This window comes from Girardinichthys multiradiatus, chromosome 5 (genome assembly GCF_021462225.1).
Source record: "Girardinichthys multiradiatus isolate DD_20200921_A chromosome 5, DD_fGirMul_XY1, whole genome shotgun sequence".
Classification (NCBI taxonomy): Eukaryota; Metazoa; Chordata; class Actinopteri; order Cyprinodontiformes; family Goodeidae; genus Girardinichthys; species Girardinichthys multiradiatus.
In genome coordinates, this window is record NC_061798.1 from 50,952,763 (window position 1) to 50,979,580 (window position 26,818).

At 41.0% G+C, this 26,818-nt stretch overlaps 1 long non-coding RNA gene across 1 annotated transcript; it reads left to right on the plus strand.

Moving 5' to 3' along the window:
* Positions 1 to 21,072: 21,072 nt before the first annotated feature.
* Positions 21,073 to 26,463, plus strand: LOC124867762. The gene is made up of 4 exons (XR_007038142.1): positions 21,073 to 21,124; positions 21,533 to 21,679; positions 25,740 to 25,965; positions 26,169 to 26,463. It is a non-coding gene; the product is annotated as an uncharacterized LOC124867762 (long non-coding RNA).
* Positions 26,464 to 26,818: the final 355 nt, after the last annotated feature.

The window sequence follows — 26,818 nt, forward strand, 5'->3', positions numbered from 1 at the left end:
AGTGACTGTCCACTGTCTCTACATGCTCATCCAGGAGGAGTGAATGCTGCAAGTCACTGACTGGATGCAATCTGCTGGGTTTCCTTAGATAGAAAAACTTTTTATCCAATTTGAATAAATAACTGAACCTGACTGTTGTGAAGAGCCTTGAGACGACATGTGTTGTGGATTGGCGCTATATAAATAAACTGAACTGAATTAAATTGTATTGAATTAAACCAAGGAGCTAGCCTCCTATGAATAATTACCTTCTTTTTCAAGGGGGCTGCATTGTCTAATTCATCACGTAATGATGAAGTAACACTATGAACAAGATAATCAATTTGTGAAGGAGAAGAAACAAAATTATATCCCTCCATTGTGCTTTTCAGTGATAATGAGTAAATTAAAAGTGGAACAGATTCTTTAAAGGTTGTTACAGCATCGTCTGATAATGATCTACTATAATGAAATTTTCTTTCAGGTGTGGAGTACTCGGTCACTGTCTTAATAGGGAAATCGTGGGTAGCAGTACAGATGCTGTAGAGAGGAGTGTTAAACTACGACCCTGCTTCCTGGTCTGAACCCTGGGTTGTCAGAGTTTGAGAACTAATAAATTTGGCCAGATTCCTAGAAAGAAGAGCTGCTCCATCCAAAGTGGGATGGATGCCGTCTCTCCGGATCAGACCAGGTTTTTCCCAAAATGTTCGTCAATTATCAATGTAGCCCACATCGTTTTCTGGACACCATCTAGACAGCCAGCGGTTGAATGACAGCATGGGGCTAAACATGTCGTCACTGGTCAGATCAGGGAGGGCACCAGAGAAAATACGGAGTCCGACATTGTTTTGGCAAACTTACACACCGAAGCAACACTTTAGCGTACCCGGTGTCATTACCGCCACCGTGAATAACAATCTTACTGTATTTACGCTTGTCCTTAGCCAGCAGTTTCAGGTAAGATTTGATGTCGCCCGTTCTGGGGATGGGGCACCCGGGTCCCGCTGGAGCCTGATCTTGCTGGGCAGGGGCGCATCAGAGGGTGGACAGGGTTCACTCGGTCAGGGCTAGTGAGCCTGGGAACCGGGGACTGCCAGCTGGAAGTTGGTACAGGATCGGTAGGCGAAGTTATGGTCTGGGGGACATCTGGGGTCTTCCATCTAGGCGAGGACGTGGGCTCAGTTCAGCACCTGCATTGAAGCGAGACAAGGCAAATCAATTCAAGGCTTTTCTAGGTTAATAATTAGGTTAGATTCAGGCTTACAAGGCAAGAGAGCAAAAAATCTGGCCAGCTAGTTGTACCACAATAGGCAAAACACTCGGGTGCAGATGTGCTGGCAGTCTGCCCTCATAGCTCCTTAGCTGTTGAGAAAACGAGCCACACTTGTCACTTCTTCGGACTCCTTTGCTCCAGCGGTACCTAGTGGTGGAAAAGGATTAGCAGCAGGCAGACAACAACCCCAGAGTCTGACAAAACCTGCAGCTCAGTGGGAGAAAAACACCAAGCAAACAGAACACTACCCAGCAATTTAAGAAGGAACCTTTTCCTAAAGAGCTTTGAAGGTTAAGGCTTTAGTGTAGCACCCCCTTTAACCACGGGCTCTTCTGTCTGAGCAGGTCAGAAGTCCTGCGGAAGAGTCCTGAACAACGTGAAGATGAGTTAGCCCTTGCTTAATGAGACAAGTAAACATATCATTACAATATTCTTATCAGGTAAAGCCAAATCACCAGTATTAAATGTATATTAAAAACTACTGAATTTATACACAACATAATTTTCTGCCTGACTGGTTGCCACAAATCAATAAATGGATCAACAACCATCCCTGTGAACTAATGGGCTTATGGGATTTATGCTGATTTTCTTACCTACTTTAGCAGCCAGATGTGCTGCTGTGCTAATGCTAGCTTATGCATAAAAAGTGGCGCCACTGATTAAACTTCTTACAGAACCAATTAGTTGGGAGGAGGCATTCTTTAACAATATCTGGAATTACATCCAGAAAATTTAAATTCTTCCCACACTTTCACAAAATTTAGACAAGAATCTTAAATAAAAGTATAAAAGACGATCTACAGTTATTCCTGCAGCTGCTAAATTAACATCGTTATACTTATATAGTATTATAATACTTGAATTTGAAACATTTTCTTGTTATTTTGATAACTTGACATAACCAAATATATAGAATAACCATGTTCTTCATCCAGTAATTCAGTAACTAACTACCCTTTAGTTTTCTCACCATGAGTGCTTGTGTTTTTCACAGCCAAAAATATTTGTGAAGTGTGATGGAATATTTTTGCAGTTTTGAAACCATAATTCTGTAAAAGCTGCGTATAAATAGGTACTTCATCTGAAATACTCCTGCGTATTCTGTTTCCTTTGCACAAAACATGTAAAACACATTACCAGAAAGAAAAGTTAGATTTTCTGAAGAGGTTTTAACTGTATTCTGCCCTCTTGTGAACAATGTACTTTATTGCTATGATTATGTAAGGACTTAGGTAACTGAAAACTGAAGAAAGCAGTTTCTTGCACTGAGGAAGCAGGTGGTCTCTATTCCAGATGTCAAACGGATGTCAGAACCTACAGTACAATCCTAAACAACAGCATGGTACATCTTCGATTCTTTCTGCCGTGTGGATTTAAGTTCAGCCTTTATGTAACCTTTCTCTCTATTCCTCAGACTAGCGCTCTGCTTCACACACCCATCACATCGTTTACAGTAGAAGGATTTAAGCACGATGGAGATAACAGTTTGTGACGTTACATGAAAACACTTCCATGGCTAATGCCTGAAATGACTCCTGTGCTCCTCCATGTTCTCTCCCTCGCTGTCTTTGATTCTGTGTTTCTGTCAGAGCAAACAACGAAGCAGATGTTCTCGTTCTCTCATCATCCCTCAACACGGACTCCTCATTCTCGGAGCCAAGCACAGACGGAAACCAACAGTTCTTTGAGTCTCATCATCAAAGCTGTAATTGACAAGATTAGACTTCTGTTAAGCATTCAAACAAACAAGCTTCACCCAAGATCGGACTTTTTTATCTTGTTGAGAAGGTTCTTATTTTGGCACATTCTGTTGTTTTAGCCTCTCTGACCTTAAAATGAGCAGATAAGAACGGTTTGATTCCAGTTTTCAAAGTGAAAAGTGTTCTGGGAATTAATTTGCCAGATGTACAGTCATGCTGCTAATGATGAAACCAAATATTTTTAGATAGATTTTTATAGCCCATCCATTGTAGGAGCTGGGTGGCATCTGACTATCTCAAAACCTTACATCTAATTTGAAGTAGAAGTTCTTTTTTCTTTCTGGGGAGCATTTTCAGAAAACTAGTAACTCGGGGCTCAAACTTTTCAAATCAATCAAATGATAGTTGAGGGGAAAAAATAGCAGCCATCGAAAATAACCCAAACTGCTCCAAAAATGTAGCTGCAGGAGAAAGTCTCACTTTGGATCCTGAGACATGAGAGATCCTGACTGATAAGAAGACCCCCCGGTCTTCATTTACATTGTTTTTTAAAATTGTTCATCCCCTTGAACCTTTTCACATTCTATCACATTATAACCACAAATTACAATGTATTTTCTGGAGATGTTGAGACCAACATAAAGTTGTGGAAGGAGTATGATCCATGATATTCACATTTTAACAAATGAAAATGAAATGATTTACTTTGAAAACCCTAAATAAAATCCTCTACAGCCAATTGCCTTGAGATGTTGCCCAATTCGTGAGAGAGCATTAGGGAACAAACAGCATCATGGAGACCAAGGAACACAGCCGACAGGTCAGGGAGAACGTTCAGGTTCAGTTTTAAGCAGGGTTTGGTTCTACATCAATATCCAAGCTTTGAACATCTCACAGAGCTTTATTTAATCCATCGTCTGAACATGGAGACATGATGGACCAACTGCAGACCTGCAAGGAGAGCCGTTGAGAAGCAGTCGAGAGGTGCATGGCGACTTTGGAGGTCCTGCAGAGATCCACAGGCTATGTGGGAGAATATGTCCACAGGACAACTGTTAGTCGTGCCAATTTGACTGAGCTTGAGCTATTCTATAAAGAAAAATAGGCAAAATTGTGTGAGTTATGAATATTTCTTCAAGGCACTGTATGTGTCTGGACAGAGTGATACTGATGGGATGTAGCAATATTTTATTTTCAGCAACCTTTCTGTTTCCTGCTTTACCTCCCAACAATCTATATTAGGAGGCTGCAGCAACCAACAAATTTTGTGACATGAAGAGATGAAAAATAAATAGAAGAAGACAGTAAAATTTCTCATCTCAGGTTGGAAGAGCTCACCAGAGAATCAAGTGTCAAAGCTCTCTGAGCGTCTCAAAGAACAGAATAACACTGCAGATGGAGCACAGCGTCTCACCTCTGTAGTTTGTACATTTTATGGCAGCTTTATTCTCGCCTGTGTGTTTATAATTTAAATTTAATCTTACCCTGTGGCTGGCTGAACACCAAAGATCCCAGCCCCTCCTCAGGGAAGATGCTTCTAAAGCATTATTTATAAATTTTCTTCATATCGTGTTCCCTTTTGTAGGCGCGTTAATTTTGCAGGTCATACACTTACTGACAGAAATCACCTGTGCAAGTTATGGATGGATGGATGGATGGATGGATGGATGGACGGACGGACGGACGGACGGATGGATGGATTTTACTGCAACGTAGATCGAAAATAGAAGAAAAGCAATGTAAAAGACTTTCACATAATAATCTGTTGAAAGTTTTCCAACATTAACTTACATAAGGCAGAGTAATTCACTGCTGGATAAGTCTTTCATGATTAATTTCAGTTTCTTATCTCAAAGGGAAAATGTTCTGTGTTCCCTGCTTCAAAAATCCTTTTGTTATGGAGTGAATGGCCATTAAAGAACCCTCCAGACATTCACGAATTATGTTTTCAGGAAAAAAAAATTAAGAAAAAGTATTAAGAGCAGCTGAGTTTCTTTGAGCAAGTGCAAGTCTCCTGTGTCGTTATTTCTATTTTTAACCAAATTACAGAAACGTGAGAGGAATTCATAGTATGTGTGCATTAAGCAGAAAGACCTCACCTGAAATAATTCAACTTTTCTGTCTGTCAAGGTTTTCATTTAAATGATGCACTTGAACAAGGACTGATTGAAGGCAGCACAAGTCATAAAAAATAAACCCACATGATCAGCTTTTATGTGCATGATTTGTTCTGACTGCACCTGATGCCATCCTAGCAGACTGTTGCAACAATTTGCAATCATTTTACTTTCATCATTCCACATTCAGCCATGTATGGACATGGATTTAGATTTCGTCTTTCTAACACACAGATCGGTAGGCAGCCTGGGGTTAGTGCCTTGCTTAAGGGCACATTGACACGTGGAAGAGGCGAGCTGGAATCCATCCAAAAACCTTATGATTGCAAGACAATCTGAAGGTTGTGCTGGTTGGAAAAGTTGGAAATGTGGTTGTAACATGACAAAATATGAAAAGGTTCATAGTTTAAATATTTTTGCAACTCAACTAATTGTATATGAAAACAATGTGGTGTGGGTGTGAAACCCACTAAGTATAGGTGTTGTGCTATGGTGTGGTCTTTTAGTGAAGGACAAGCTTCAGGTGTTCTTTGACATGTTGAAAGATGGCTGGCATATTTTAATGAGTATTGTAAAAATGTAAAAAGTATTTTACAGAAATGTTTACATCCCTTGATCATAAGACTGTTCAAGACTAAAAACTCCATCCTTAATGTTCTCAGTCTGTCAGCCTTGGAGTCTCATCTGAAGCCTGTGAGAATGTTCTCTGTTTCTTAGTTGAAACGTTTTCCTTAACTACATCAGTCATTTCATCTCCTTCATGCGACTGTCCATTTCAGACCCTTGCTCTGCTGCTTTTCACCAGTTTGAGCCTGTCTCTCACAGTTCTGAAGGAGCATATTGATCAGATGAAACCCTCTGTTCCCTCAGTGATCCTATTCCTTCTCGCCTTTGTAAAATGTTTTTAATACCACAGTACCTTATTTTCTGGTTGTTGTCAATACCAGTATTGCCACAAATGTGGTCCCTGGGACTTTAAAGCATGCTGTTTTACAACCTTCCATTAAAAAATAGGTCTTGATCTCTAAATTTTTTCACATTTTAGGCAAATCTCCAAACTCCTCTTCCTTTCAAAAACACTGGACAAAGTTCTTTTTACATAACTAAATTCATTTTAGAGAGAAATTGAAATTCTGAGGTGTTTCAGTCTGGTTTTCATAAGCTTCACAGAATCTGCTCTATGCAGGTTTTTAACGATATGTCTTTAGCTACTGATGCTGGTAATTCTGTTATCCTTGTGTATTTAGACCTTATAATGTCTCGTCTTTAGCATTGTGTTGGTATTAACAGTGCAGCCTTGGAGTGGTTTCGGTCTAACCTGACTGACAGAACTTTTTCTGTCAGCATTTCTTTTCATTGTTATGCTGATGATTGTCAAGTCTACAATACTTTAAAAAACACGGTGCTCAATCTGGATGGCCCTGATTTTTTTTTAAGCTTCAACAATAATTACCTTACCTTACTTTACCTTACTTTACCTTAGTTAATGTTGGCTCTTTCACTCCATATTTGAAATCAACTCCCACCGATCTGAAGGTCAAATTAGATGGTGACCTTAGAGTTGACACACTAGTCAGCTCTGTAGTAAAAAAAACTTTTTGAAAAGATCATTCACTCCTTTATTACCTCACACTTTTATTGTTGTAATACGCTGTATTTTGGGGTCAGACAGGCTGCCCTCTCTCTCTTGCAGCTTCTCCAAAATATAGTTGCTCGTCTTCTAACTCAATCACACAGACGAGAACACACTACTCCTGTGCTGGCTGCTCGTCACTGGCTCCCTGTGCGCTGCAAAATTGATTTAAAACTTTTTTATTTGTTTTTAAATGTCTTGATGGCCTTGCTCCACCCTATCTGTCTGACTTGCTTCACCCATCCTCTCCTTCACAATCTCTGAGCTGATCATCTGCTCCTGGGTGTCCAAAAACGAGGGTTAGGAGGTCATGGGGTTTCTGCGGTTGCGGCCCCTAAGTTGCCCTAAGTTGCCACATCTTTGAAATCCTTTCTGAAGAGTCATTCTGTTCCATGGCATTGAACACAGCATGAGATGTTTTGTGTGAGGTGTTGTCTCGTCTAACATTGCTTTATGTCTGTTTTTACTTCATTTACCATTTTGATTTATATTTTTAATCAGAATCAGAATCAGCTTTATTGCCAAGTTCGTACATACAAACAAGGAATTTGACTCCAGTACACTTTGCTCTTTGGTTTTGTTTTTGCATTACAGAATATACATATTTACAATGTACAATATACACATATATAATAAAAAGGTGCATTTATACATCTGTATGCTGTTGTTTTGTACTCTATTGAATGTTCATCAGAGAAACAGCCTGGGGGAAGAAACTGTCTCTGTGGCGGCTGGTTTTAATGAACAGTGCTCTGTAGCGCCACCTGAAGGTAAAGCTCTGAACAGTTTATGTGCAGGGTGTGTGGGGTCTGCAGAGATTTTAGCAGCTCTTTTCCTGACCCTTGACCTGTATAAGTCCTGGATGAAGGGAAGGTCAGCTCTGATTATTCTCTCTGCAGTCCTGATTATTCGTTGCAGTCTGGACCTGTCCTGTTTTGTGGATGATCCAAACCACACTGAGATGGATGAAGACGGGACAGACTGAATGATGGCAGTGGAGAAGATGACCAGCAGCTCCTGTGGAAGGTTGAACTTCTTGAGTTGCCTCAGGAAGTACAGTCTCTGCTGGGCCTTCTTTCAAACAGTGTCTATGTGTGAAGACCATCTCAGGTCCTCAGAGATGGTGGTTCCTAAGAACCTGAAGTGGTCCACGGCCGATACAGTGTTGTTGAGGATGGTGAGGGGGGTGTATGGGGGTGGTGTTCTCCGAAGGTCCGCCACCATTTCCACAGTCTTGAGTGGGTTCAGTTCAAGGTAGTTCTGACCGCACCAGTGTACCAGCCGATCCACCTGCTGTCTGTATGCAGACTCATCACCGTCCTGGATCAGTCCAATGACAGTGGTGTCATCTGCAAACTTCAGGAGTTTCACGGACGAGTCCGATGAGGTGCAGTCATTTGTGTACAGAGAGAAGAGGAGTGGAGATAGAACACACCCCTGGGGGGAACCAGTACTTATTGATCTGGTTCGGGAGAAGATGCTCCCCAGTCTCACCTGCTGCTAATGTACATTGGATGAACTGTTATTATTGGCAGTCATTATTCATTTTAAATATGCTTTAGAAATAAATAGTTTGGACTGGACTGGACTGCATTTAGTACAGGGGCGTCAAACTACAGCCTTCGAGGGCTGGTGTCCTGCAGCTGAGACACTTAGATGTGTCTCAATTAGGCCATTAGCAGGATTCTGTTGAACACGCCTCCATGCTGAGAAGGTCCTTCAGCCATTTGATTAGGATGTGTTTTAGCCAGAACACCCCTGAGAACTAGAGTTTGGAACCCTGTTCTAGTGCATACCTTTGGTGAAAAGGGTTAAGAGTAATTACTTTGTAACCATAAACTTTTACAGAATTAAGTGTGGTACTTTGTCTCTATTGTTGCTAAACAGAAACATAAAACAACTTTGTTCAAATGAAGAACACAGACTATGATGTTGTTTTTTTATACTGCAAAGGTACCAAATTAGAAATTCACTCATCTCACAAACAGCCAAATGTGCACATACATCTGTCAGACGTCAAACATACATTTGAATACCTTGAACAAACTTGCAGGAGTTCTCAGACTGGCTTCAACACTTTCTACCATAGCACAAAATCAAAGCTTCCCATTGAGTCATTGTTAGTTCTGCACTTCACTCTTTGTTTTCTTTGTTTTGTGCCGGTCTGTCTTTAAAAAGCACTGAATGTTTCTGTGTGTGAAGTATGTTGACTAAATGAAGCCGCCTTCCTTGTTCAAGATGCTGCCCATGCTGAGTAGCTTCAATGAAAACCACGTCTAAAACATCAAAAACGACAGTTGAAGAAACAAATTTCAACTCTTTTTAATCAGATAAAAAAGTCAAGTGAGCATCTAGCAAGCCAAAAATCACTGCAAGTTGGTTAAGTAAATCTGCCTGTCATTTAGATCTCCTGCTGATGCGCTGCTGTTATTAAATAATGAAACATGGAAATGTTAATATTCCCACAACTCAGTATCAGCTACAATCATCACACTCATCAGAGCATCTGACCGAATCAAAAGGAAAAAGTGCTTTTAAAAGCTGTTCAAGCTGTGTTTCCATTTTCCCAAAATTACAAGAACATATTGGATGAACCAGATCAGGAGCTGTGTTTTTTCCCAACTCAAAGCTTTCCCACAAACTCTAAAACAAACAGCCACCATAAATGTATATCTTGAAGATTTGTTAACAGGTTTTTTCTCAGGTTCATCAGTCTAAGGCTATTTATCAACCTTTTTCTTATTTTTTATATCTTTATGATCATATGAACAGTGCTGTTAAAAAGTATTTACTCCCTGTCAGTTTTATGCTGTTTGTGTCAAACTTAAATGTTTTAAGTCAAAAAATGTTATCATCAGGAAGAAATAACCTAAAAATCTTAGAATTATGATTAAAGAAAAAAATCTATCCAAACAAACCTGGTCCTGTGAAAATATAATTGGCACTTTTTGGAAAACTGTTCAGTTTTACCCGGGCATGACCTGTAGAATGAATCCCTTATACAGTAACTGTCTGACAACATGAAGTACCAACAAGATCTCAAAACTGCTTCATGGAAAGAACAGATGAGAAACAAAGTCACTGACATCTTTCAGTCTGAAAAGGGGAACAAAGCCATTTCTAAGCCTTTAGACTGCAGAGAACCACAGTGAGGACCATTATCCACAAATGGAGAAAGCATGGAAGAGTAGTGAAACTTCCCAGGAGTGGCCAGTCTACCAAAATTACATCAAAAGGTCATAGAAGAGATTATTAAAGAACCTAGAATAACATCTAACGCTCTGAAGGCCAAAAATAAAGAGAGGCAGCAAGAATGGCAATGGTGCAAGAGTTACAAAACAAAAAAACATAGCTAACCAAAAAGGAAATAAAGGCTAATCCCACATGGTAACTTTCCACAAGCTTCTCACAATTTGTGACTTATTTGGCGGTATGCTGAGGGTGGTTTTTCATTTGGAAGACCGATTTGTGCATAAGCTTCCTGGCTGATGTCTTAAAATGTTGCTTCAATATTTACATATAATGTTCTTTCCTAATGATGATGCCATCTATTCTGTTACGTGCATCAGTCCCTCCTGCAGCTAAAAGCCCACACACCATGATGCTTCCACCCTCGTTCTTTACACAGCTGGTAAGGTGTTCTTAGGCTTCCCCCTTTTTCTCCATGTTTTCAAAGCTATAAAATCTGTACCTGGACTCCAGATTGCTTAAAGGCATGAAAATCTTGTTGTCTAGTTTATGTGAACTTCTGAATTTGAAGAAAATAATAATAATTAATAATAAAGAAAAAGAATCTCCAAATCTCAAGACAAGTTTTTATGTTCAAAAACGGAGATAAGTAATGATTTAACGAGACCCAAGACGTGTGGAGTTAAGAACTACCTGACATGAAAAAGTCAGACTGGGGAATACAGCAAATATCTGAAACGTCTTTAAAATTGGACAGAATAAGTTTGAGAAATAATTAGCATGTTAGTCCCGCATTAGTGTAAGAAGTAGAATCATTTCATGCCTGTCTGCCCATGAAAACACACGATAAGATCTGTGTAACTAGCAGATCCAACACTGCTCCTTAAGTGCATGTGATGGGAATTATATTTCAATTACAGTATAAGCTTATCTTTCCTTTCTTCAACTGCATCTCATAATGGCCTATTATCCACAGCTTTTCATGCTTGATTACTAAATAGGATTTCAAAGCTTCGCAGGAGTTTGCCAGCAGCTTCAAATGAGGCAGAGAATTGAGAATTGATTTGTTATTGAGCTAAGAAACCAGCCCTCTCCACCATCTCCCCCCACGTCTCCTGAATCCGACTGAGCTGCACCGTTCCCACAGATGCAGATGACAATTTTATCCAAGGATGTCATATTTCATTGGGTTTGTTTTTCTGTAGGAAACAAAGCAGCTGTGCCCAGGTTTGCTTTCTGTTGGTTTTGTGATGCAGCAGTGAATTTCTCAAATTTGTGAAGAAAGAAGGGAAGCAAAGCAATGAAGGCAGAGAGATTTAAGTCCCTTGGTTCTTGGCTTTTTATGGTGGCCTTCATAAAACCCCATATACACCAGCAGCCATGTTCACATTTGTTCACACACACCCATGCAAATATTGAGATGGAGGTGCAGTCACATCCTCTACTGACACTGACGTTGTGGAGCTGATTGTAAGCAGCCATTCAAACACAGCGACACCGGGCCCGGAGCAATGCTGCAATTCAGCACACTGCTCCCTGCGTGGCCCGCTGCATGTGGCCTTCAGTGCTAAAACATGAGAAGAAAAAGCATCAGTCTCTGATTGCCTCAAGCTTCCTATTATCAGGGAGCGCTGCACACCTGCCTCCCCACTCATCAGCCAACACATGAGGACAAAACAACACTCATGCATAATGGGGAAAGTCTTTCTAACAGAGGCCTGTGGTGCCTTTTACATTTTTGTGTAAACAGGTCAGAATGCCTTATAGGGATCTTGGTCCAAAGCAAAGCAAAATTTTGGCAACATTCAATGTTTTTTCTTTAAAAACACCAAAGCTGACTCCAGGGAACTGCTACCCAAAAAACGTTTAGTTGTTTTGTCCACTGAAAGCAATCTAGGAAACCTGGCAGCAGATCTTCAGGAGATGTTGAGATCCCCCTGAGATGCTGAAGGCTCTGGATGCTGTTGTGGTTGACATGGCTTTTCAATGGTGCATGTAGAACTGGGATAACTGCGTAAAGGTAGACTGGAGAAGGTGTTCCCAGTCTTTAAGAATAGGGACCAGAGACTTTGGTCCAACTATGAACGGATCGATCTTCTCAGTGTTTCTGGGAAGGTTTACTCCAGGTTGTTGGAAATTATGGTTCAGATGATTGCCAAACCTCTGATTCAGGAGGAGATGTGTGGCTTTCATCGTGACTGTAAAAGAGTGGTCTAGATCTTTGCCTTCTTGAAGCTTCTGCCTAGGTCATGGAAGTTTGGTTATCTGGCCCAGATGTTTTGGAGAGTGTTCTGGGTTACTCTCCTGGACCTGTTGGCTCTGCAACATTGTTGGAAGATTTGTACATGAATTATCATTGCTTAGTTTAAAAAGATTCTTTATCTTTATGATTTGACCTTTAAAAGACATTTTCATTTATTTAGTTTGGTGAACCTTGATAGAAGTGGTTTGAATACTTTTTACATGTATCTTTGAAGTACTTTTATGAACTATTAACAGAATTGTCATCATGTTTTGGAGTTGCATTTGGGTGGTTGCTATGCAAACTGAGCAGGAACTTGTGTGTGCAGGAGTTTGGGAAGCAGGCTGTTCGCACCCCAGCCAATCTACGTGTCCTTGGATGCCAGATGTGGACGCTGTATCAGTATCTGGCCAGAACCAGTTTTATTCAGTAGGACTTGTATTTGTGAACCTGTGTGTAGCCACACCCACGATGCTGTAACATGAGTGTTTTTTTTTTCCTTTCTTTAATAAAAGGCTGTGACACAGAGCAGCACCTCTGAGAGAATGGACTGTCTCTCCTGGCTGCCAAAGATAACTTTGACTCACTTGTGTCTTCATTGCATACCTTCTCTGAGATTATCAGTGTGTCTAACTCTGACAAACATGATCTGAGACAAGTGGAAAACCACAGATGGATGTCTCTGCAGTTTATGAGGGACCTTTTATAGTCATTTTTACATCACATATTTTGACATGTATTTTCCTGATCTAAGATCTATGAGCATTGACCAATAAAAAAAAACATCTGTTATGTTCTGTCTCTCTCATAAAACTTCACCCAAGCTAATATATGACAGTAAGCAGGAGAGCTTACAGTAGTTCTGGCACTGAATGGATGGTCCAAAGGTTCCTCTAGTTCATTAATAAACCTGCTTTACATGAAATGATAATAATAACTATAAGCAGTTTTACAAAGTCAGAGTTTTACATCATGTCCTTAAAAATGGCGAAATAATTAGTTCATACTGGAACTCAATTTAGATTCTGGTGATGCTGGGATAGATTCTGCAAAAAATACGTTTAATAAATAAACAGAAAGTTTAGCTTTGAACATTTTTCCCTTCCTTACTGATTAAGTATAATTCATATTTAGTTAATATTACACTTCCTTTTAAACATTTGGGAATGGTCTATGGTCTGTACAAAACATGTTCATTACATTGTTTGCACAACATCATTCTCAGATAATGAGATTTAACCTCCTCAGTTTCAGCTTTTTGAGCTTCTTTCAGAATGAGCTGTTTAGGGCTCACGTTTATGCAAATTAGGTGTATCTGACCCTGCCCCCAACCAGCACTTCGTACGTGTGAAAACAAAACCAACACTTATAAAGGACAAAACGTAGTCTTGCATACTTGACTTCACGGGAGTTGACTCAAAGTGGACATCCACGAGATAGGTCCGTGCAAAGATCAGTTTTTACGACTGCGTACGTAGTGCCACAAAATAAACTGCTCAGCGGGAAAAGGTCTATAAGATGCTCTATTGCATTGAGATTTGGTGACTGTGGAGGCCATTTGAGTCCAGTGAACTCATCGTCATGTTCAAGAAACCAGTCTGAGAGGATTCGTGCTTTATGACATGGCACGTTATCCTGCTGGAAGTAACCATCAGAAGATAGGTACACTGTGGTCATAAAGGGATGGACATGGTCAGCAACAAGACTCAGGTAGGCTGTGGTGTTGACACAATGCTCAATTGGTACTAAGGGGCCCAAAGTGTGCCAAGAAAATATCCCCCACACCATTACACCACCACCACCAGCTTGAACCGTTGATTCAAGCCAGGATGGATCCATGCTTTCATGTTGCTGACGCCAAATTCTGACTCTACCATCCGAATGTCGCAACAGAAATCGAGACTCATCAGACCAGGCAACGTTTTTCCAATCTTCTATTGTACAATTTTGGTGAGCCTGTGCGAATTGTAGCCTCAGTTTCCTGTTCTTAGCTGACAGTAGTGGCACCCGGTGTGGTCTTCTGCTGCTGTAGCCCATCCGCCTCAAGGTTCAACGTGTTGTGCATTCAGAGATGCTCTTCTGCATGCCTTGGTTGTAACGAGTGGTTATTTGAGTTACTGTTGCCTTTCTATCAGCTCGAACCAGTCTGGCCATTCTCCTCTGACCTCTGGCATCAACAAGGCATTTGTGCCCACAGAACTGCCGCTCACTGGATATTTATTATTTTTCGGACCATTCTCTGTAAACCCTAGAGATGGTAGTGGGTGACAATCCTAGTAGATCAGCAGTTTCTGAAATACTCAGACCAGCCCATCTGGCACCAAAAACCATGCCACATTTAAAGACACTTAAATCACCTTTTGTCCCCATTCTGATAATCAGTTTGAACTGCAGCAGCTCGTCTTGACCATGTCTACATGCCTAAATACATCGAGTTGCTGCCATGTGATTGGCTGATTAGAAATTTGCGTTAATGAGCAGTTGGACAGGTGTACCTAATAAAGTGGCCGGTGAGTGTACATTTCTGTTATCTGCAGATTTGCCACAAACAGTAGTGACTGAATTTTTCTTCAGTCTAAGTCTTTCTGCAAATCCTAACGTGTTCTGATGTGAGTTCTCAAAGCAGTCCGTGGTGAAATGATTAGCGCAGACTAGTACTGTCTTCGGCAATGTGACTGGAACATTCCCCCCAAAATTAAAATGACGCCACAAATGTCTGTTATTCGAAAGCAGGAGAATGTGCATGGTGACACGTGGGTCTTTGCAGCCAACAACAGAACATCTGCCTTTGAGGGTACCCATTGTAAAGCACGTTTAAGATAAAACCAGCCGGTGAGATGTGATCCTCTACAGGAAATCAAGTGGGTAGAGCTCCACTTCAGTTGCTAGCCAGGGGTGGGACTCAAGTAACGTTGCTAGGTGCCAATGTAATTGTGAAGCCCCAATTACACAGCTTTTGAAACCGTGCGTTTTCTAGAAGAAATAAAATTCATTTATAGCCAAAAAATGGCTGAATGATTGTTTTTTTTTTTTTGCGTTTGGACTGTTTGTAGAAGCATTAGAGACCCAAATGGAAGTATAAACACGATCAAAGAGTGAATTTTGCATAATAGGTCCCCTTTAAAATATAAAATATTTGAAGCAGTTTTTAATGGGAATTTATGGCATGGCTTTGCTGTTTTATATTTTTACCAAAGAGTTATTTAGGGTTTAATTAAGACTAGATAATATATTAAGCATATATTTACAAAGTACACACACAATATGTTTACTAACTGGAAAACCATCTGTACTGTCAAGCATGAAAGTGGAGGACTGATGATTTGGACTTGTTTTGCAGCAACAGGATTTGGAAACCTTGTAGGTAATTCTAGCCCTCTCATTGTTCTCTTTTAACTGTAAAAATTTGGAAATATTAAGTTTATGTTGGGAGAAAATTGCAATTAATCATCTGTCCATTGCAGTGGACAGCTTGTATCGCCGGTTACATTTTACTTGACATTTTGAACGGTACTGTGACTGCGTTGTTTGTTAAAATACTTCAGCAGCAGTAAATGTATCAGTGCAAATTATTTGTGTGTTTACACTGTAACGTGAAGATTTTTGTTTTTTATGAAAAACATGTTTATGCAGATTTGTTGAGTTGTGAGTCATTGTCAGTGTCTTATGAGGCTGAGGTGCTGCACATGAAAACAGGACCTACAGCTAAGTTAGTGTCAGTAATATCTAACTCAAATGAGGATGGTGATAGTAACGGGGCCTGAATGTCTCCTAGAGAATGACATTGACTGAGATATGACAGGTGGAGGCAAATATGGCTGAAGGTGAAGATGCTGAAGAAGCTGAGTTTCTGCCACCTCAAAGAACTCAAAGACAAAAGAGCAGATGGATCTCAGATGTCTGGAAGGAACTTGTTTTAATGTTCCTCGATGTACCAACAGATTTTAGTGTGGGGCATTTTCATTAATGAGTCTTTCTTCCTTTTTTTTTTGTGCCATAAAACATGGGTGGAGCATGTGGAGGGCAGTCAGGAACAAGTTTGATTTTTGAGCATTACACTTTATATTATTTTATGGATTTTAGTCATCATTTACTACTATTAATGTGTCATATTTTGAAGCATAACGCATGTAGTCCACCTGTCATGTTAGAAAGTCCTTGAGAAACAAATGTAAAAAAAAAATTATTTTTTCATGCCTAAAGACTTAAACCTCAAAGGAACAAAATCTTAGGGTGAGGTTCTCATAATTCATGCAGGGCCAAAAGTCAAATGAGAGGCCATCTGTCTGACAGCTGAAGCTGTTGGACCAAACTGGGTTATCAACAAGAAACGTTCCCAAACACAGCATCTACCACAGAATGGGCTGAATCAGACCCTGTCAAAGTCCAGAACCTTTTTTGAAAACCTAAATCAATTGAAACATTGAGGGAAGGAAGATTGGGCTAAAGGTTCTGCTCAGGGATGTGAGAGACCGATGAAGTCAGAGAGAAAACCAGGTTTTATAAACTGCTGAATGAAGGCTTGTTGCTTACAGGTCCTTCTCAAAATATTAGCATATTGTGATGAAGTTCATTATTTTCCATAATGTCATGATGAAAATTTAACATTCATATATTTTAGATTCATTGCACACTAACTGAAATATTTCAGGTCTTTTATTGTCTTAATACGGATGATTTTGGCATACAGCTCATGAAAACCCAAAATTCCTATCTCACAAAATTAGCATATTTCATCCGACCAATAAAAGAAAAGTGTTTTTAATACAAAAAACGTCAACCTTCAAATAATCATGTACAGTTATGCACTCAATACTTGGTCGGGAATCCTTTGGCAGAAATGACTGCTTCAATGCGGCGTGGCATGGAGGCAATCAGCCTGTGGCACTGCTGAGGTCTTATGGAGGCCCAGGATGCTTCGATAGCGGCCTTTAGCTCATCCAGAGTGTTGGGTCTTGAGTCTCTCAATGTTCTCTTCACAATATCCCACAGATTCTCTATGGGGTTCAGGTCAGGAGAGTTGGCAGGCCAATTGAGCACAGTGATACCATGGTCAGTAAACCATTTACCAGTGGTTTTGACACTGTGAGCAGGTGCCAGGTCGTGCTGAAAAATGAAATCTTCATCTCCATAAAGCTTTTCAGCAGATGGAAGCATGAAGTGCTCCAAAATCTCCTGATAGCTATCTGCATTGACCCTGCCCTTGATAAAACACAGTGGACCAACACCATCAGCTGACACGGCACCCCAGACCATCACTGACTGTGGGTACTTGACACTGGACCTCTGGCATTTTGGCATTTCCTTCTCCCCAGTCTTCCTCCAGACTCTGACACCTTAATTTCTGAATGACATGCAGAATTTGCTTTCATCCGAAAAAAGTACTTTGGACCACTGAGCAACAGTCCAGTGCTGCTTCTCTGTAGCCCAGGTCAGGCGCTTCTGCTGCTGTTTCTGGTTCAAAAGTGGCTTGACCTGGGGAATGCGGCACCTGTAGCCCATTTCCTGCACACGCCTGTGCACGGTGGCTCTGGATGTTTCTACTCCAGACTCAGTCCACTGCTTCCGCAGGTCCCCCAAGGTCTGGAATCGGCCCTTCTCCACAATCTTCCTCAGGGTCCGGTCACCTCTTCTCGTTGTGCAGCGTTTTCTGCCACACTTTTTCCTTCCCACAGACTTCCCACTGAGGTGCCTTGATACAGCACTCTGGGAACAGCCTATTCGTTCAGAAATGTCTTTCTGTGTCTTACCCTCTTGCTTGAGGGTGTCAATAGTGGCCTTCTGGACAGCAGTCAGGTCGGCAGTCTTACCCATGATTGGGGTTTTGAGTGATGAACCAGGCTGGGAGTTTTAAAGGCCTCAGGAATCTTTTGCAGGTGTTTAGAGTTAACTCGTTGATTCAGATGATTAGGTTCATAGCTCGTTTAGAGACCCTTTTAATGATATGCTAATTTTGTGAGATAGGAATTTTGGGTTTTCATGAGCTGTATGCCAAAATCATCCGTATTAAGACAATAAAAGACCTGAAATATTTCAGGTAGTGTGCAATGAATCTAAAATATATGAATGTTAAATTTTCATCATGACATTATGGAAAATAATGAACTTTATCACAATATGCTAATATTTTGAGAAGGACCTGTATATGATGTTGTATTCACCTCACCTTAAGACACAGCTAATGTCTAATTTTTTCTTATTATATCCTAAAAGCTTATTTTGAGGGTGCACTTACTTTACACCTTGACTGTACATTTTTAATTGGCAGGACACAGTCTCCCCTCAAGGGTGAAATCAGATTAGTAATAAAATCTCCTGGCAGGAGTCACACATCATCTGTTCAGGCAAACTGCAAAACCATTCTTTTGGCAGCGCTGCAACTTGATATTTTGACTGATTCAATCTCCTTTTGCCCAACTAACAATGGCAGAAAAGCTTGGGGAGGGAATGTTTTTGTACCATTGTGCAGCACCGTGAATGTGAGGAAGATGGTTAAAGGCGCTGCAGGTAATTGTCTGCAGAATGTGTGCAGGCCTGTGGCTAAACAGGGTCTATCAAGCAGGCGGGCGATTGTTGTGCAGCAGTGTTGTTGTCCCATTTCTCATTCCGCCTTGAACACAGGAATCTTTTCTTTGCATTTTACCCCAGGAATGGGAAGAGCCAACTTATCTACCATTTATCCACCCAGCTGTCTCTAAAAGCAAAATTCTCCCATTCAGCCTTACGCTGCCTGCGTCCTTCGGGAAAACTAATAACTGAGCAGATAACGTTCTCAGAGCAAGCTGAACTGATTTAATGATTCACCTTACAACACCTTCGCATGCCGGTGTCTTCATTGTTCTTTACATAAGTCAAAGGATGTAAGGATGTTGAAGTAAATATACGTATTTATAGTTCAGTGAAGGTAAATGTTTTAGGCCGTTTTAGTCTCATTGGCCATGGTTATAATCTTGGACACTGGACTTACATATTTATTTCATCTTTTACTGTGTGTGGACCTGGAGAAACCTTATGGCCTTGTTCCTTGCAGCATTTTGTGCGGTTTTGCAAATAGCGCTCTGTTGCACCACCTGAAGATAAAGTCTAAACGGTTTGTGTGCAGGGTGTGTGAGGTCTGCAGAGATTTTAGCTGCCCTTTTCCTGACCCTCAGTCTGTATAAGTCCTGGATGGAGGGAAGGTCAGCCCTGATGATTTTTTTCTGCAGATCAGATTATTTGTTGCTGTCTGTATCTGTCCTATCTGGTGAATGAACCAAACCACACTGAGATGGATGAAGACAGGACAGATTGAATGATGGCAGTGGAGAAGATGACCAGCAGCTCCTGTGGAAGGTTGTAGTTCCTGAGTTACTTCAAGGAGTACACTCTCTGCTGGGCCTTCTTCCAAACAGTATCTATGAGAGAGAACCATCTCAGGCCCAGAGGAAAAGTGGGTCCTAGGAACTGAAAGTTATCCACAGCCGACACAGTTTTGTTGAATATGGTGAGGAGAGGGAGTCTGGTAGGTGTCCAGAGGTCCACAATCATCTTCACAATTTTGAGTTTGTTAAGCCACAGGTGGTTCTGACTGCAATCGTGGACCATCCAATTCTGGTGCTGTTTGGACTCATCTAGGTCGCTACCTTTCTCCGATCTCTTTTGGGATCATCATGGATCGGATCTCAAGATGTAGTCATGGAGAGTAGGGTGTCTGGTTTGGGAATGTCAGGGTCTCATTTTTGTATTTGCAAACGCTGTGGTTCTGTTGGCATCATCTATCTGTTACCTTGTGTAAAGTGGCTAGCCTGAGAGTCAGATCCTCCGAGTTTGACACCATGATTCTAAACCTGAAAAAGTTCCTCAGGCAGGTAAAGGATCAAGATCTGCTTTAAGTGGATGGGTTCAAGTATCTTGGTGGCTTGTTCTTTAGTAACAGCAGAATGAATCAGGGCTTCGTCTGTGTTGCTCTGTTGTAGTGGAGAAGTAGCTGAGCAGAAAGGTGGAGTCCTCCATGTGCAATTCCAGCTACGTTTCCACCATGCCTGTTCTCCTGAGATATGGATCATGCCAGAAATATTGAGATCCCGATACAAGCGTCTCAAACGAGCCTTCTCTGAACAGTGGCTGGACTCAGGCTTCAAGATGGAAGAGTTTTGTCTTAAAGTTCTGTCTCCCAAGGTTGGACTAGCTCCACGCCTCCTCTGCACTGAAAATAATTAGTTATGGTGGTTTGAGCATCTGATCAGGAAGCATCCTGGACAAGTCCCACTAGTAGGAAAACCAAAGTTTTTTGCACGGATGGACACTTGGAGTCTTTGGAGCTCATTTTAATCCTATTTTATGCAACTCAAAACCTCTAACTTTTTAAAACTGTATGGTTGACAAATGTTTCTTCTTAAGAGAATAATTGTATTTTGGTTATATTCTAGTTGACCAAAAATTTAACAGAGCAGAGAAAGAATTAAGAGAGAATGACTGACATCAGCCGGTCTAGAACCCAAGGCCCAGAAGCTGCAACGTTTGAGAGGTTTTAACCTTTATAAGCTTTTTATCGCATTTTACTATTTTGTATTTTTTTGGTCTTTATGACTTTATCTAGAGTGTGAACACCTAAATGCTGCAGAGTTGGTTCTGGTTGCGATACAGCTTAGACTCCATTTTACTTCAGCTCAGACATGGAGAAAAACACTTTTGTTTTCTTTTTATTAGTATTTAGTATGGATGAACGCTCTATTGTCATTAACATCGGTATTGGCCGATGTTAATCATTTCTTAACATATCAGTTTCGGCCCTATCAATAAACCTGGGCCAATATTAACAACCAGTTTATTTCCCTTGTCACAGTCTGTGTTTCTGGAGGGGGGAGGAAGGGAAGGGGAGGGGGTTGATCATGTGGTATCTGCTTGGTCATGTGACAGGGATAGTGATGCAGCGCATGATTGTGGGGTGTTTACCTGAAGCAAAGAGGCAATGCCAGCGGTGTGGTTGTTTTTCACGGTGTCGAAAGGGTAGGGAACTATTGGTTTTCGGCCATGAGAGCAATATTAATGTTGAGTATTAGATATCAATATCAATATTGGTGCACACTTAGTATTAAGTATTGTGTAAATATTTCACCTATTCGAATTTTCTGTGTAATTTAGTTCTGAATGCCCTAAATGGAGCATTGTTATAGAAATAATGCAATATTTTGTTAAACCTCCTTAAATTAATGTTTAATTATCCTAGTGACAAAGAGCATTATAACTGCATACATAGAGTCATTGTTACTACGGTTAATACAGCAGCCATAATTAAAAATGTAGGTCACACACACTTCGAGCTTAAACCTAGCTGTCTAAGCATTCTAGACAGATAATAATTACACACACACACACACAAAGGCATTGATACAGCACTTTATTTTTATTTTTTAGCTGAGATTTAAGCACTGGCCACGACAAAGAAGACCTGATTTAGATGGAAAAGCTGAGTGCTGGAGCGGAAACTGGAAACAGCCGGATCAGCCCAGGATACAAATCAGGGATCCGACAGACAGATCCAATGACTCGTCTACACTGAAGGTAGTAAAACTTTGCACATAAATACAAGTACAGCTCCATGAAAGTCCAATATTTTTTCTCACTTATTTCAGAAAGTGAAACTCATAGCTTATGTAGATTAATCCTGCATAGAGTGAAATATTTTAAGGTTTTATCTCTTGTAATTTTTACGTTTATAGCTTATAGGTAATAAAACCCAAAATTCAGTGTCTCAGAAAATGTGATTATTGTAATAAAGTTATAGCATATTCATAGAAAGTTGAGTGGAAGGAAAAGGTGTAGTAGGAAAAGGTCCACGAGCATCAGTGACTGACCAGAACCCCATAGAGAATCAATGGAATTTTGTCAAGAGGAAGATGAAAGACACGAGAATCAACAATGAAGAAGAACTAAAAGCTGCTATCAGGGCAACATGGGCTTCCTGAACACCTCAGCAGAACAATAGGCTGATCTACTCCATGCCATGCCTCATTGATGCAGTAATTCATGCAAAAGGAGCCCAGACCAAGTACTGAGTTCATAGAAATGAACATACTTATCAGAGGCATGACATTTCTGTATAATATATTTTTATTAATTTGAATATTCTAGTTTCTGAAATGCTAAATTCAGAGTTTACGTTCTGTTAGTCAGAATCATGAAAATGACAAGAAATCAAGGCTGAGATATTTCACTCTATGTGTGATGAATTTATATAATAGATGAGCTTCTCTTTCTGAAACAAGTGACAAAAAGCATTGAACTTTTTTCAATAAATCAATGCAGTTCTAATCGCTATTTCACAGTGAAATAGAATTGTTGCAGAAGGTGAATTTATTGCCTGTCAAACTATATTTCTTTGCTCCAGAGTTTTTGTAAGGTGGGTAAATGACAGCAGCTTCATCCATTGACCAACCACCTTTTCACTGAGGGAACTCTTTGAAGTATCATTGTGGACTTTAACAGACTTTTTTAAAAGGATCTTTTTAGTATTAATTTCACAGTTGCGTACCTGCAGGAGAATCTAATTTGTTCAGGCCAAACGTAGTTGGTGTGACTCTTTAACTCCTAGAGTGAGCCTGCAGAAAGTCCAGTTTGGTGGCTGCACAGCTAATTGTCCGTGAAATGCAGCATGCCTTCATCATTTCAGGCTAAATATTTCTCCACATTCATCAGGTGCAGTCTCAGAGCGATGAGTTTACTGAGAAAAGCTGAAGCCGATGAGGCATTAAAAAAAGGTTGATTTTTGGGTTGTTTAGAATCTTATACACCATGTTCAAAACAGTGGATGAATGTAATGCCGTCATATTAGGACCGAAGTTGGACTTCTTTCAGGACTCAGGGCTAGCTTGGTCTTTTTATTTAAATATCACTCAGTGGAGGAGAACAGGGGGAAAGTGCAATCACCTTGCTGATTAGATTAGTAGACACGGGACAGTGAAAGTGTCGCTCAGCTGATTGAGAGAAACGAAAAGAGGGCCAAGGCCTGCTGCTTCAGATCACATTAATTCTGCTTTAAGTGTTTCAGCCCACAGCTTGGCTAACACGTCTTCCCGGGAACAACATTAATATGGGATGTCTACTTGTTGCCTGGAACATCCCAGCGTGGACGCATGCTGCAGCTCTGGGGCTGATTAGTGACTGTGTTAGCTGCCTCCCAACGAGTTTAAGTCTATAACGTGCCAGTCCTGAGGGCACAGCGTTATTAAAATGCTCATTACTCAGAGTTATCTCGTTACAACCGCCTGCATGTACATGACTGCAGTAATGTCTCTTGTGACTGCAGAGGTTAGCTCACCAACCTTTATGTTTATGCTGAAGATACACGGAGTCGAAGCATCTGGGTGAAGCTTCAGCTGAACATCGTTTAGGTCCAACTGAATAACAATATAAGCTCTAACTCTGTGGGTTGTTTTCTCTGCACTAGAGACTCAGTGTGTGTGTGTGTGTGCGTGTGTGTGTGTGTGTGTGTGTGTGTGTGTGTGTGTGTGTGTGTGTGTGATAGGGGGCGATCTCTGAAGAGGCATCAGTATCTTCCTGACTGGACTCCCACTGATGCTGGACAGCACAAAGAGCCCAATCGGCTCATATTGGACACCAGGGAGCTCTCAACCAATTAAGGGTGTGGTTGACCCATCAGTCAAGAGGCATGCTCTAAAAAGAAACAGAACAGGCCTGCAAGGCTGGCAGCCAGCTCGAATTGTTAGGACGGATTTAAACAGTACAAAATAAAAATGGACCGCTACAGCTTGGCTCACATTGACTTTCCAGGATTCTGCATAGAGACAGGTAGCCTAAGAACATGCAGAAATTAAAAATGTGTTTTTCCTGGACTGTACAGGTCCTTCTCAAAATATTAGCATATTGTGATAAAGTTCATTATTTTCCATAATGTCATGATGAAAATGTAACATTCATATATTTTAGATTCATTGCACACTAACTGAAATATTTCAGGTCTTTTATTGTCTTAATACGGATGATTTTGGCATACAGCTCATGAAAACCCAAAATTCCTATCTCACAAAATTAGCATATCATTAAAAGGGTCTCTAAACGAGCTATGAACATAATCATCTGAATCAACGAGTTAACTCTAAACACCTGCAAAAGATTCCTGAGGCCTTTAAAACTCCCAGCTTGGTTCATCACTCAAAACCCCAATCATGGGTAAGACTGCCGACCTGACTGCTGTCCAGAAGGCCACTATTGACACCCTCAAGCAAGAGGGTAAGACACAGAAAGACATTTCTGAACCAATAGGCTGTTCCCAGAGTGCTGTATCAAGGCACCTCAGTGGGAAGTCTGTGGGAAGGAAAAAGTGTGGCAGAAAACGCTGCACAACGAGAAGAGGTGACCGGACCCTGAGGAAGATTGTGGAGAAGGGCCGATTCCAGACCTTGGGGGACCTGCGGAAGCAGTGGACTGAGTCTGGAGTAGAAACATCCAGAGCCACCGTGCACAGGCGTGTGCAGGAAATAGGCAACAGGTGCCGCATTCCCCAGGTCAAGCCACTTTTGAACCAGAAACAGCGGCAGAAGCGCCTGATCTGGGCTACAGAGAAGCAGCACTGGACTGTTGCTCAGTGGTCCAAAGTATTTTTTTCAGATGAAAGCAAATTCTGCATGTCATTCAGAAATCAAGGTGCCAGAGTCTGGAGGAAGACTGGGGAGAAGGAAATGCCAAAATGCCAGAAGTGCAGTGTCAAGTACCCACAGTCAGTGATGGTCTGGGGTGCCGTGTCAGCTGCTGGTGTTGGTCCACTGTGTTTTATCAAGGGCAGGGTCAATGCAGCTAGCTATCAGGAGATTTTGGAGCACTTCATGCTTCCATCTGCTGAAAAGCTTTATGGAGATGAAGATTTCATTTTTCAGCACGACCTGGCACCTGCTCACAGTGCCAAAACCACTGGTAAATGGTTTACTGACCATGGTATCACTGTGCTCAATTGGCCTGCCAACTCTCCTGACCTGAACCCCATAGAGAATCTGTGGGATATTGTGAAGAGAACGTTGAGAGACTCAAGACCCAACACTCTGGATGAGCTAAAGGCCGCTATCGAAGCATCCTGGGCCTCCATAAGACCTCAGCAGTGCCACAGGCTGATTGCCTCCATGCCACGCCGCATTGAAGCAGTCATTTCTGCCAAAGGATTCCCGACCAAGTATTGAGTGCATAACTGTACATGATTATTTGAAGGTTGACGTTTTTTGTATTAAAAACACTTTTCTTTTATTGGTCGGAGGAAATATGCTAATTTTGTGAGATAGGAATTTTGGGTTTTCATGAGCTGTATGCCACAATCATCCGTATTAAGACAATAAAAGACCTGAAATATTTCAGTTAGTGTGCAATGAATCTAAAATATATGAATGTTAAATTTTCATCATGACATTATGGAAAATAATGAACTTTATCACAATATGCTAATATTTTGAGAAGGACCTGTATAATTTAAAGTTCATTATGTAGCAGGAAATATAGACCATAGTCATGCCTCATTGCTGCAGCTGTACGTTCAGTTAGACCCAAACGGACTCTGACGCTACACAGTTTCTGCCAGTAAACATCACAAAGAACCTCTATTCTGTTCTACCATTAGGAGGAAGAAAAGTTCACGCCACCACCTTCATTAAGGCCCTGCTTCTTGCTGCTCCAGAACCACATGTGGCTCTTCCCCAGTTTGGCTCCTAAGTAAAAGGATGCAGAGCTGAACAATGTTGTAATTAAAGGGACAGCAGGAGAGGGTGGCTTTAGCAGTTTGTCTGTATGTTTTTATGCAATATCTGCATAGACTGTCTGCAACAGATCAAGACCAAAGATACAAGGTGATGTTTCAAACATGACATTTTATGTTATTTAGATGCAAACTGTGCTTCATATTTTCTGTCTGGTACCAATTTCTCTCCATTTTACATAAATATAGAAATGACTAAGTGCCCTTATTTTAAAGAAAGTGTTTTTGTTCCTATAAAATATGTTTTTCTTTGTCTTTCTGGGTGTCTGGACTTGGTGTTGGCAACAAATGAAGACCTCCGCTGTCCAGGGAGAGTTCGGTGGAGAGCAGCTGCTCCTCCACATCAAAAGGAGTCAGTCAGGGGAAGACGAGGCCGATTCAGACCCAGAACTGGCTGGAGGGACTCAGCTGAGAAAATAAGAAGTGAACATGGCAATTTTTCGCCCATACCTGAAAAGTTGTCTGGTGTGAATTGCTTGCATTGTTTGCTATTATTTCAGCTCTTAACTTTGTTCTCTCTTTTCTCTTCCTAGAAGCTACACTTGGCCTGACTCTGTGTCTACCTGTGACACCTTTCTGGAGAGGGGAATCGTCCGAGCTTCTGCTGGCAACAACTTAATGCTTACCTTCTACAGATGATCCACATGGCCCTGTCTTTTAGTGTTTAACCCTTTCTCTCTCCTAGACATGGCTACTACTGAGCTTTTACTGTGACTAACTCTATGTTCTCTCTTTCAGACTCTAACCTTGAAAACTGGCTCAGAGTTTATCTGTTCTTTCTTTGTAGATGAAACGACTAAAGGAGCTACATCCATTAACATTTACTTTTCCTTCCCATAGAAAGTACTCCTGGATCAGTGCTTCTTTGTTCTCTTTGTGTCTCTGCTCTGTTCTCTCAAACCTCCAGTCGGTCGTGGCAGATGGCCGCTCACACTGAGCCTGGT